Source organism: Poecilia latipinna, unplaced genomic scaffold, assembly GCF_001443285.1.
Source record: "Poecilia latipinna isolate Pla-1442-1.1 unplaced genomic scaffold, P_latipinna-1.0 Scaffold885, whole genome shotgun sequence".
In the NCBI taxonomy this organism is placed as follows: domain Eukaryota; kingdom Metazoa; phylum Chordata; class Actinopteri; order Cyprinodontiformes; family Poeciliidae; genus Poecilia; species Poecilia latipinna.
In genome coordinates this window covers 36,506-45,065 of record NW_015113501.1, presented here as the reverse complement: position 1 = coordinate 45,065, position 8,560 = coordinate 36,506, and the positions used below count along the sequence as shown (strand labels likewise).

General features: G+C 38.5%; 1 protein-coding gene across 1 annotated transcript in view; it reads right to left on the bottom strand.

Annotated features, from left to right (window-relative positions):
• The window catches only part of LOC106957213 (leucine-rich repeat and fibronectin type-III domain-containing protein 2), a 49,979-nt gene that overhangs the window by 21,214 nt on the left and 20,205 nt on the right, over nt 1–8,560 (bottom strand). The window lies entirely within an intron of this gene.

The following is an 8,560-nucleotide window of genomic DNA, read 5'->3' as shown; positions in this document are numbered from 1 at the left end:
GCCTGATGACTTGGCTGTATCGGGACTGTTCCAGGACTTACTCTGTGCTTCTTTGGTGTTTTTTTTTTTTTTTTTTAACTTGATATTTAGAAATAAACAGGCCATAAACAGTGATACAAGATACAAGTGCATCACTATAGACTTTAGTAAATCCCTGTTTAGTAAATCCCTGATTGTTTTTTTATCTATGATATTTTTTACACGTCTTATTAAACTAATTTTAGTTAAAAATTGTGTGCAGAAATGGTGGTTCCATTTGTCACTAGTCTGCTGTATGGATGAAAAGATTACAGAGTTTAATGACATCAATTCAAGTTCCAAATGTTGCTTTAAAATTGAATTACTATTAAAATAAAATTAATACCACTATAAGAAGATTTTTTTTTTTTTTTTTTTTTTTTTTTTTTTTTATGTTTTTCAACTATGCAGTTCACCTCAGAAACAGAAAGAGCTAAATCTGAAACAGGAATGCTTCAACTCACACTTATTTTGGACTCATTGCATTAGGAAGTGTTTTTAAGACTTATTTCTTCCAAACAGAAAGAAGAAAATGATTCATAATAGTCCTCCACCTCCAGCCCCCACTAGCTGCACATTGTTTAGTACCGTTCAACTTTTGGCGAGATGCTTGTGATCCTCAGAGCGCTCTGATTTGTCTACTTAACCTATCAGCTTGTCAGATTTCAGGTTCTGCTTGTACTCAGCAAGAGTGTCAAAGTAATACAAGTTTTACAGACATGTTTGTTTTTCTCTAAAGCAACAACAGGGCAGCAGATGTACAGATTTCACACTAGGAGTCTTAGGCTTGTATGCTGTGCTCTTAGTTTCAAAAGTCATACGTGAAACATACAGGCTCATTCTAACATGTACATGTGCAACATTCAGAAGGATTTCAGTCAAACTAAAGCAACAAACATTATGAGTGAGGTTCGGCAGAGATAAATCAGACTGTTACATACAAGCGTATACAACTAAGCTCAAAATTATTCATACCCTGTGAGACTCCTAATTGGTCACCAATTAGAAGAAGGTTTTTGTTGCTGGAAAACAAATTATTTTTGCATTGATTAATAAGAAGGCTATTTTTGACAAGCCATTTTTCTTTAAAAAAAAAAAACACATTAAAACAGCTGAATTATTTTAAAGTCGGAATCCTATCTTCAAAGACACTTGTCTCATTTGTTATTTAAAACAAATTTTGTGCTCGATTCAAATTATTTCAATCTACCAGTGGTGTAAACACTTTTGGACTTTACTGAGTGCAACGTCCACACAGTTATACAAAATTGTTACTATGGTTACATCCCCAGTTCTGGCATAACAAAAGATTTTGACTCCATAATTGGAACAGAAATTATTGAATAAAATCTATCGCCACCAGAATTTTAATGAACTGGGTTCTCGTGTCAGGGGGAGCGTCTTTAAAAAAGCAGGACACTGAGGAAATATTCAGTTGTCGCAAGTTAAAACGTTCAGGAAAGAGGAGGAAATAAGGTGCTTAGATGATTATTTTTTTAACGTTCTATTTATAATATGATGTGAGGTTACAATGTGTGGGTCAGAAGATTCTGATGAGTTTGCGCCCTCTTGCTTTCGATTTTAATGACAAAATGAGTAGACTAACACGAGTTTCCGCCAGAAGTCTTTTATTCCAATATGAGATGTAATTCTGCCTTGTAAAATATCTGGCTGTGCCTTAAGACCTCTATCATAACATGAAAATTCCATCTACAGGTCCAGCCACCTTCTTATCCATTTTTTACTCGCTCTAAAGATTTAGAAAAAATAAAATAAAATAAAAAAAATCTTCGTAACATATTTTCTTTATAATAATGTCTTGTGTTTCCAACACGTCTAACAAAGACTTCTAAAGAAAGGTTAAAACTTATCTATGGTGAGTCCCATTAGATGATGTTGGGACACTATTATTTTCCCTCTTATGGCACTTCAGTATATTTTAAGTTCAAGTAGATAAAGGAATCAATGAAACACCTTTTTCTTGACATTTAGAGAGTTCCAACAGCTCTCTCTGTGATTCTTCTGGATAATTTAACTCTCATATTGACCTTCCGCAGAAAAACAGGCTGTTTGACCAGAACCACAGTTGGCAGACGAGTCTCTAAGCAGCTTAGGAAGCTGTTTCTCTCAGGAGTTTAAGAAGCATTTACTCACAGGTAAACACCCATTTAATACTAATAGTGCTTTACATGCAAGAACATGGAAAATAATCAACTCACTCCAGTCTCCAACACCCTTGAGGGACAGTAGCATACGCAAAATCCTCATTTATAAAGCACAGTATGCACGATCATTGTGGAAGGCATGCAACATGCTCTCTTACTGAACATGCAATTTTCTTTTTTTTGCTCATAAAATTTTGAGCAGCCTATTTGAAGTCTTTGTAGATCAAATATTTATGGTTTATTTATGGTTTTATGTTTTGGTGTTCTTAAACTAAGAAGTGAAAACTCAGTTATGTCTTGATTATTCATGAGCCACACTACAAAGTTATTGTGAAAGTTTGCCAAATATGTGCGTGTTACACAGTCCTGCAATAATGTTCTGGTCAAAACCCAAAACACATGAGTTTGGGTTTTAGTATCCACCACTCTGTCTACTCTAAAGTCAGATTTAAAGTGTGTCTGTGATCAATATCATGTTGCAGTATCCAGTTATCTCCAAGATTTGTGGGTTGAACTAGATTTCAACCCTCATATGAAATAAAGTTGATATGGATTTCACAGACCATCCCGGAAACATGAATCTGTCACTGTTCACACTGACTCTAGCTTTACGTGTCCATGCACTGACCAATGGGGTGACCAATCAAGAAAGAAATACATCCAACAAATGGAAGTATGCACATTACGGAACAATCTGGTTCTCTGGCAGGATTCAAAGGAAAAAAAAGTTACTTTGCAGCCAAATCTAATAATTAACAGATCTTTCACTCATCTATTTATCTGACATCTGCATGGCTTGTGGAGCTGGAAGTTGGCAGATAAAATGGAACATTTTCCGGATTAAAAACATGTGACTTGTTTGTTTTGGGGGGCTTCCAAGTCTCAGTGTTAACAAAAAAAAATAAATAAAATAATATAAAACGACTCCTGACAATAAGTTGAGTGGGGATTTTCTCTTCCTCTGTGGACTTATGTGCCATTTTCTTTAGGCAGAATCAGCTTTTGGATGTCTTAAGTTTTGTCGCAGCGTAGAAGACAATCTCAGAAATACAGACAATTCTCATTGGAGCCCCTATTTGGTCACTTGAAGTATTTAGTAGACAATGCCCTTCAGACGCAGAGAAAAACCTTGGCCAATACTCTTAAAAAATAATTTAAAACACATCTCAGAAGGAATAGCACCGGCTCCCTTGCTCTCTTATCAGAGGCTGCCAGATGCCAGCCCACAACACCATCCCACACACAGCCCGAAGGTGCACCACAACATGAAGCCGTTGCAGTGGGGAGGCAGATACAGTAGAGAGGAAGGGGTGGGGAGGAAGAGGAAGAAAGAGATGAATAGCCTAGGAACATTCAGCAGGAGAAGTAGATCACCATGCGGGGGAGGTGGGATGAGTGTAGTAGCACAGGGAAAAACTGGTGTCAGGGACCGATCTCTTCTTTCCCCCTGCTGTGCACGAGAGGCTAAAGACCAAAGGAAGACAACTTTGGATGTCTTCTGACAGTCTGATGTGTGACCGTGAAAAGGGAAGTAAGAAACAAGTCATATCTGTAGGTTCCCTCTGCAGCTCTTTGCCAACAGCAAAAAAAAAAAAAAAAGATGTAAATCACTTGTGAGTAACAAGTTCCATCCATCTTCCTTGTTACAGCTTCGGCATGCAGCACTCATGCAGATACTGTATGCAAAAAACCTTCAGGCTGACTTTACTGTGGGAGGAAGCTTTCTAAATTTTACACGTGGAAGGCAGAAACCCTTTTCACCAGTGTGAGAGACACTGTCTGATGAAGCCATCTGTGATTAGATTTTGACAGGCTGCTGAAAGTGCGTCGGTTGACAGCCTCGAAATTCAATTTTACTTCACATTTCTTGTGCGCTTTGCTTAAGGACGACGATATGTGGCGACGTTCAGATGTACACACACACACAGATGGACGCGCCGCCGTACTCGGATGACTGCTGGCAGCTGCCCGCTGCCTTAACTTCTTTTTCGGCTGCCAGCGAAAGCTGATTACCAGAGCCAGCCGTCCTCCAAACAAACAGTGGGGAGTTAGCAGGGTGTGCAAGGAGCGCATTTTAGTCAAACAGAAAGATAGAGAGATGGGAGCATGGGAGAGGGTGTCAGAAAGGTCCCTGAGCACTGTATGAAAACATCATTTAGGTTTGTAGTGACACAACAGAGGAACTGAGGTTCTGGGATGGGATGATGGGGTGAAAGAGGTCAGACATGCTGAGGCAGAAGGCAATGAAGGCTTCCAGAGGCGAGATGAAGAATTTTTGTAGTTTATCTTGGATCTAAATGGAAACCGTTAAATGTAATTAATAGTTGGAAACGTGTTAACGAGGTTTTGGGCAGAAAAGACATCCGACAGCTCGGTATTTTTTTTTATATATTGGAGCCTTTCCAGACTTTTACTGGGTTAATAAAATAAGACACAAATTACTTCTTAAAACAACTGGATGAAATGCTCACGCGACTCCATGAGGAAATCTGCCAGTTGGGCTACAACTAGCAACTTAACACGAGCATCCAGAGTGTAATATCGCAAATGCAGTTGACTGGCTATTCTGGATGTTGCCTCATGGATATGTGTCATCGGCTAATGGATGAAACTTTGATAATGGAATTATTTTAATGTTTCTAACTTGTCTTACAATCTAAAATACCCCAATTGGAAGATTTCCACTCTGATTTGAAATTACAACTGAATGACCAGCCTTATTATGTGGCTTAAAATGAAACCTAAAAATACTTTGTCAAGGCTCTATGGTACATCCCTTAAGTACACAAATGGTATGGATAAAGGCTGGAAAATTGTAACATGGATAAACTTGAACATGGAATTTTGAAATAAATTCCATGAACCAAAATAAAAAGATATAAAATAAAAATTATGATAGTTGTCTTTCAATGAAAGTGATGCATTTAAAAAAATTACTTTTTGGCACTTGAAGTTTTTATAAATGTACATTTAAAGGTGAGATGGGAGAGTTGTAATGCAAAACAGACCTGAGTTTTGTATCATTCCCTTAATATTTGCTCATACAGTGCACTATCCAAAACTCTGCCATTAAGCTTCAGTCCTGAGTAGGGCTCTTGGCACCTCTCTCTAGCCCTTCCACACTCAGTTGCACCAGACTAGTGGCAGCATCAATTAGCAAACACATGGTGGAAATGTGAGCCTGCTTGGCTCCTAAGAACAGTTGTAAATGGCATAAATGGACGGCATGGAAAAGCATTGTGATGGTGACATGCTGACGAGGGAGTAGGAGGCTCTTAAAGAGGCAGAAGCCAATTTTTTAGGTATCACATATGGCAATGTTGCAAAGTCCAATTTCTTTTAATTTTTATTTTTATATACATTTACAGCATTTTCACAACATCTGAAGGTAACATAGTTACTTGACTGAACTATAAAATGCCTCCAGAAATTATACTTTCTACATTATCTTCAGTAGGCAGAAAACTGATCTTTTTCACAATGATTCCACCAAAACATGAGCAGAATATGTTTACCATCGCATCTAATTTAACCTGGCTGGGGACTGGGTTCATTTGGCCAAAGCCCTGAGACGATGCAAGCAAAGCTGAGATGACAAGACAATCAGCAGGAGAATGTTTGCAAGCAGAATTAATGCAGCCATCTGCAATTCAAACTTTACCCAGCATTAAAAACCTCTAGTGCAGTAAAACCCAACCCATCTGCCACTGCAGCAAGGAGAAAACAAACAGCGACAAGTTTAAGCAAGCATAAATTTAACCCCACTCGCTCCATAGACTGAGGGAGACAGAAATGATATCGGCTGATTAGTCTCCATTTGTGTCGTCCTAATGCTCGCGCAAGCAAAACGTGTCTATTTATGCAGAAGTCTGTCCATATGGAGGACTGTTATATAATTTATACTGCAGGTGTTAAAGAGCTTAAGCTCCCTGAATGAGACACAAGCAGATTTTAAATAAGGTCTGTCATATAGAGAGGAGTGGTGGGCTGTTTGGAAAATGGCTGACAGGCAGGAGTCTTTTGAGAGAGATATGCTCAAAACACAAGGTTAAGATATCCAGAACCAATGAGCCAGCTTTTTTGTCAAACAAATAGGTCTTATGTACGACATCGCTTGTGGACAGAATGCACAATGTTTGTAATATGTTCTGAAGGCGAGCCGGCAGAGAAAGCCTCATATCAAATACAAATAATCCGCATGTGATTGAGTCAGCCAATATTCCAGCTACAATAACAGGATTAACTTTTGTTTCCCACTCAATATGTGATGTACTTTCAAAGGCTGATAAGGCTCGCTGTTTAATTAGATTCAGAAATAATAAATGATAATGGAAGAACAGAAAGAATTGTATGATTAAAGCAGGCAGCGATTTGGAGATACTAAATGTTCCCTTTGATGTGAGATGCTCTTTCCAGCATGTTCGGCACAACAGCCTTTTCGCAGAGCAGATGCTGCTGCCTCTCTTTGTCCTAAAACTGTCCCAACAACTAGGAAAAGATCTCCATTCAGCAGAGGCGCTTACAACAAAGGCAGCTGGTAATTTATAGTGCTCAGTGGACCTCTTCTGTGCATGCAGAGGCCACTGAAGTAGCACACTAAAGCTTAGCTGTGGTGTTCTGATTGCCTCTGATCCATCTAAGCTCACTAATATATCCGAAATCGATCACTGCAGGCAACAGCTTCATCAACATTATATTGTAAGACAATTAATCTGTCACCTGAATTGGAAAAATGCCAACTTGTGCAGGTTAAGCACAAAACTGGAGCCACTGGAAGGTAGAGAGAGAAACATTTTCTCTCGATGTTGTGTTCAAACTGCTTCTTCCAGCAGGGTCAGTTCACCCCCACCAACCAGAAAAAGCTGCTCAGTAAAAGCTCCAGGGATGTACCGGGAGGTCCAAGGTTCTGACCTGGCCTCCAAACTCCCCAGATCCCCAACCAATTAAGTACCAGCAGTTTGGACTGAACATGCCTGATCCACAGTGGCCTAAATAGGCCGGACAAAACTGAAAGAATAAATATACCATAAAGCATCTTCAAATAATGCACAACATGCTCAGAGGTTTCACTTCTTAACAGCAACTGTGACCCATACCATATCAGACATGCGTGTTTATTTTGACAGACACCTGCATATTATTGTAAAAATAAATATAGTACAATCTTGAGCTATAAAGACATAGTTTTGGTTATGGGAAGCAGAGCTCTGTACATTAGTTAACAACAGCTAGTTAGAACAATAGTTGAACTCAACCCAGTTTGAAGAATCAGCAAGACTTTTAAACACCTAAGTTAAGCAACCAGCTATTCAGAGCTGGTTGCTTTACAAAGTAGGAAAGCAAAGAAAGTCTGTGTGCACTATACTTGTTTCCCACTCAGTGTCTGTAAATAATGTAGAAGCATCTCAAAGTCTCTTGACAATTCAAAAAAGGCATAAGATACGGTAATGTAATCTTACATATTTTAAGTGCTTGTATAGAAGGCAATATGACTTGTTTTGTTTCTTTTAGACATTAAACTTCATTTGCCCAAAAGGCTTTTTCAGTTGTTATCATGGGTTAGAGGTTTCGAACTGTTAAAGTGTTGAACAATCACACTAACCGGACTGTTAAGGTCATTGATAGAGCTATTAGGGTCACTTCTACTTTTTGTGGCCTACTAGGGGTCACTTATGCTAAAATGTTAGTTTAAAATACAATACAACACAATCTCAAAACATGTTGCTGCAAACACATAGTACATCGCGAACACTAAAGGCCCTGACATACCTCATCAGTCGATGGGCAGTCATGTGGTTTCGACATGTTCGTTGCACACACCTTTGGCACAGTGGCGCTGACCACCTGGGCGACATCCCTCCATCTTAAATATACGCCACTACCCACCCAAGTTCCCTCTGTGCGTTTTGTTTTACTTTTAGGAAATGGTCACAGACAGGGGCTGCACAGTGGCACAGTAGGTAGCACTGTTGCCATGCAGCAAGAAGGTCCTGGGTTTGATTCCCAACCTGGGGCCTTTCTGCTCAGACATGTACATAATTCCTCATTGCTTCACAGAAATGTTCCTCCAAGTTATTTGTGTCGAAAAGGTGATTGCCTCTATGAACAGAATGACTAAATTTTCAACATGCATCTACGTCAATGAGAACCAGAACCAATTTTGCCACTTAGCTTGAAGTATGAAGGCCCTAATGTTAGTGTCCACAGCCTACATCATTAAATATATATATATATATATATATATATATATATATATATATATATATATATATATATATATATATATATATATATATTTTTTTTTTTTTTTTTTTTTTTTTTAAAAAATTTATATCACGGTGGGGGGGTTTTTGAGCTATTTAAAAACTTATTGTTTT